Below are 5,067 nucleotides of genomic sequence, written 5' to 3'. Positions count from 1 at the left end.
TGACCATATCAATAGTACTGTATTAATATTAAGTATTAATGAATACTGATTTATTGTATCAATATTAATTAATATAATAATATTAATATATTGTAATAGTATAATAAAATAAAAAATATAAATTTAAAAAAAACACAAGATCATAGGTACAGAGAAGAGATTGATGGTTGCCAGAGGTGGAGGGTAGGGGGATGGGAGAAATGGGTGAGCTGTTTATTTTAAAAATTTAAATAAATTGAATATATATATATAAAACTTTATTTCTCTGTAACTGTAAATTCAAACTTTACCGAAATTTTATTTCTCACCTATGGTTGAAGTCCACACATATTTTGGAAGGTAATCTGCTTTAGTCAAAATTACTGATTGAAATGTTAATCATATCTAAAAAATGCCTTCCAAACAACACCTAGGTTGGTGTTTGACCAAACATCTGGGCACTATAGCCTAGCCAAGTTGACACATAAAATTAACCATCACAGCTGCTCATTGTTACCTTACGTGCTCCTACAGGTTACCAATTTTGTTTTATCTATGAGTCTTATCTGTAACAATATTACTATATCTGGCAAATGAAAAGCATATAAAACTGATATACAAATCACTGATTCTGAGGCTGGAAAAGTGGACTTTATCCAAACAGTTGGGGATCAAACAGACTGAGGTCCCTCTTGGCCAAAAAAGGAAATTCTGCCTCCAGACTACCTTCGAGTTTGAGCTTCAGCTCAGGTCAACTTTTTCTTAGGTCTTCATTCTACAGGCCTGCTCTGCAAATTTCAGTCTTGCCAGCCCACCATCATGTGGGCCAAATGCTTAAACTAAGTCTCTCTCTACGTGTATATACATACACATCCTATTGGTTCAGTTTCTATGGAGAACCCTGAGTAGTACAGTGGCCAATGTTAATTATCATGTTCTAACAACCCATTTTATATGCAATACTAGCAACTGCTAACAAAACAGTAGACAGTTTTCATGGTAAGAGGACCTATAGAATAGACAAAATAAATTAAATTGCAGATAATTCACAGGTTAAAAAAAAAAAAGAAAACTTAACCTTAAGGATTTGATATTTAATTTCAGATATGCTGACATGTTGCCCACTATTGTGAAGACTACTTGGCCAGAATTAACTTAGTATGAATACTGTCTCCCTAATTTAGCTCTGAGATGGCTTCACATTAAGTAACCAAAAACTCTGTACACCAAGGATTCATAATCTGTAAACTTGTATAATATCAATTACCTTCTGTTGACCATGCTTTCTTGGTGTAGGGTTCCTAGAAGTTTATTTTCATTAAGCCCTGTAAGAATCATTTCTCAAGGGAGGGTAGAATTAGGATCTTTTGCTCAGAAAAGGCCAAGAAACATGAAATGGTTAATTATACCCAATTCTGTGCTATGACTTGCTCAACTATGGTGTGATCGTGAGATTTTCTCTGAGCTAGCAGAGAACATGTATCAGTGATATCAATTTGTATTGATGCTGCTTTGTTTAGAAGGGTGGTCTATTCAATAATTTATGGTCCTTGAATTGATATCTTCATGTCTAAAATTGCCACCACTTACAAGTGAGCTCTTAAAATCCATTGATCTACTTTAATGCAGAATATGCCTTCCTGTTCTGATTTACAGTAAAGCAATGGATTATGAGAGCTCACTTTTAAGTGAGGGTGGTCACCTATATGTAAGCAGACTGCACCAAAGCTGTTAACTATGAGCAGGTTTGGAGTTCTGGAATTTGAGTACCTGTCAATTGTGTTTTAATTATCTGTTTGGAAGCAAGGAATACCACCACCTGGCACGTGCATAGTTAATGATATGCAGTTAGTAAATATTAAAATTTATTAAGTTAAGTATTAAAATAATCAATTCATGACCAAACTTGGTTCTGAAAAATACACAAGTAAGACTTCCTATATTTACGGGACTTCAGGAAATAATTGCAAATTTTGGTATCCAAAAAGTTAATGACTTACCTAATATAAACTTACAGCTCCAGAAAAGAAGTAATTAAGGTTGTCTAAGAATCTAAAAAAGTATAAGCTATTGAGCCCATCAAAATGGACAGAGAACTACCCTAGACCAGACATTAAGGATTCTCAACTGTGCTTAGTTAGGCAAAGTAACTGATTGGGGAAGCCAAGTATGAAGTGAGTTTGGACAGATCTATGCAGCAGGAAGAATTATAGAGTACAAAAAAAAAAAAAGGCTGAGTCATCACAAGAAATTTTTTAGATATATCGAAAGGAAAATATATAGCATCCATGAAAAAGAAAACATGTTAGAGAAAGATTTTCATGAAAAAAAGTCTTAGAAGCCGTTTGTCATTCTTCCTCTTTTCTCAAATGGAACTTATGAAATAATGAAAGGGAAAATGTGAGTCTTAATTAAGCAATGTGCACATGAGTCTATACACATAGACAAACCCATGTAGAATTTAGCTTTCGGCTTTGTTTATTATGAACACTTGACATTCATCTTAATTCAGTCTGGTTTAGGAAACTCTGATCCCCCATGAGAAACTTGCTTTGTAATCTGTATTTTTGAATAAGCTAGACTGTGGTGTCTCATTGCTTAAACTAATCTTGGTACTATTCCAATTCTTGTGTGTGTATACGGGGAGGGGTGGGAAATACAGTGTTTCTCCATTTCAATATTTTCCTTTATAATTTTTATCAAAATTTTGGCTCTCCTAATTTATCTGATAGTGAGAGATGACCAAAGTCCAACATAAATGAATAAACAAATTGTAATTATTTCCCCCCCAAAAGATGTTGAAGTCCTAACCTTTATACCTATGAATGTGACTTTATTGGAAATATGGTCTTTGCAGATGCTCAAGTTCAGATAAGGTCATTAGGGGAAACCTCCTTATAATATGTATTAAGGGGAAATTAGGGCACAGAGACAGACACCCATAGAGGGAATGTGAAGTGGAGACACAGAATGCTATCCACAAGCCAATGAATGCCTGAGGCAATCTAAAGCTAGGAGAGACTCATGGAAAAGATCCCTCAGAAGAAGTCAACCCTGATTTGGGATTTCTAGCTTTCCGAACTGTGAGATGATAGCACTTCTGATGCTTAAATCACCCAATTTGTGGTACTTTGTTACGTCAGCTCCAGGAAATGAGAACAAGGTATACTTTAAACATGTTTATGTGTATGTACAAATTGCTATGAAATAAAATATTCTGATCTATAATTTAAAAGCTTTTAAATTATAGTTGCAGAGCTAACCTCAACTTTCGTCAAACTTCCATACATATTAGCAAATGCTGTTAACGTGGCTTATAAAAGGGATGTCAAGAATTCTAGAGAAAATATTTTCCTATTTAGGAGAAAAACTGGAAGATTCAGTTCAGTGTTATGTGAAAGTTTGGAGTCTATTTAAGTTTATGTAATCTGCTTATAACATTCTATTTTTGAGCAAGTCTCCAGATAAAGACTTTTTAAAAAAAACAAGCATTGTGCTAACATATCTTCATCTGTTGTTTTTACCGAGTTCCTTTCTCAGCTCTTACATAATATAGCTCTGCTTATGAACCTCTGTTTTCCTCAGTAGTTATTTCTGGAAACGTGGTCAATTTGGCTTTGTATATAGTGAGTCAAACTTTTTGTTCATTATCTACTATTTATGACTCACTGTCCCTCCTGGCATGGAAATATCTTTTACCTTTCTGTGTGTTCTTTCAAAATATTATTTAATGTTTCATTTTTTAGCAATGAAAATAATTTTTCCTTTTTGAAGTATTGTTTTCCGCTTATCAAGAAATGCCACACATCATCTTTCTTCAGCAAAAGTTTTAATTAATATATCTCTGAAAGTGTGTGGTACTTCCATTATACTAGTTTTTGCTTTGAATTTTTACTTAAGTTTACATTTTATTCCCTCTGGATGTTTTCCCTGAAAGCACTGGCAAGTGTTTGGTAGTTTGTTATTTGATGCTTTGGCAGCAACCAAAAGAGTAAAAGATAAGCAGGTGTGGGGGCTGAATAGTGGTCCCCAAAGTGATGCACGTATTAATCCCTGGAATTTGTGACTGTTACCGTATATGACAAAAGGAGTTTGCAGATACCATTAAGTTAAAGATTTTAAGGTGGGGAGATTATCCTAGATTATCTAGGCGGGCCCTAATGCACTCACAGTGTCCTTATGAAAGGCAGACAGAGGCAGATCTGACTACACGGAAGAGGAGAAGGTGAGTGACAATGCTGCTTCTGGCTGTGAACCTGGAAAGAAGAGCTGTAGGCCAGGGAATGCAAGGAATGCAGCTCTAGCAACTGGAAAAGACAAAGAAACAGATTCTACTCTAAAGCTTCTGAGGAAGCCTGGCTGTGCCAACACTTTGGTTTTGGCCCATTGAAACCATTTCTCACCTCTGGCTTCCAGAACTGTAAGAGAATAGATGTATATTTATTTGAACCACCGATCTGTGTGTTGTTTTAAACCACAAGTATGTGGTAATTTGTTACATACCATAGACAACTGATAAAGCAAAGCTCCTCTTGGGAGGTGACCTTATGAAGAAGACGGGGGGCTCCCTGAACATCAGACCATTTGTGCCCATCTGCTGTGTGGGCTGATTTGCATCAGGAAAAGGGATGTGGAAGGAGATGAGGCTGTGAATTGAAGGGTAGGGGTGAGGAAGGGAGAGCTGGGAGAACAAGAATGGAATGGTGGGCATATGACTGCTTGGACTTTGTAGTAACAACCATTCCCTAACCTTCCCTCCTCTGAATCCCCTATGAAAACATTTTATTCGCTTCTGTGGAAGTTCTTTGTAAATGACAGATTTAAGTGGCCCAGGGAGTATCACTTAGATACTCAAGTGACAAAATGAAATGGCATAGAAGAGAAGCTTATTATATCCCCTTGGTCTGGGAAATGAGCTCAGTTTAAGTCCAATAAATATCACAGTGAAAAAGACTCCTTCAATCATCATAAGGAATCTGCACTTTTGGTACTTCAGAAGACTGACCATTGCTGCTAAATCTTTATTATGATGGAGGGTTCCATCCACGGCAATGATGAAGCCCTGCCTGTAACTGGATTTACAGGCAG

Source organism: Balaenoptera physalus (genome assembly GCF_965194825.1).
Source record: "Balaenoptera physalus genome assembly, chromosome: 7".
NCBI lineage: Eukaryota > Metazoa > Chordata > Mammalia > Artiodactyla > Balaenopteridae > Balaenoptera > Balaenoptera physalus.
Note: the sequence above shows the minus strand (reverse complement) of the source record.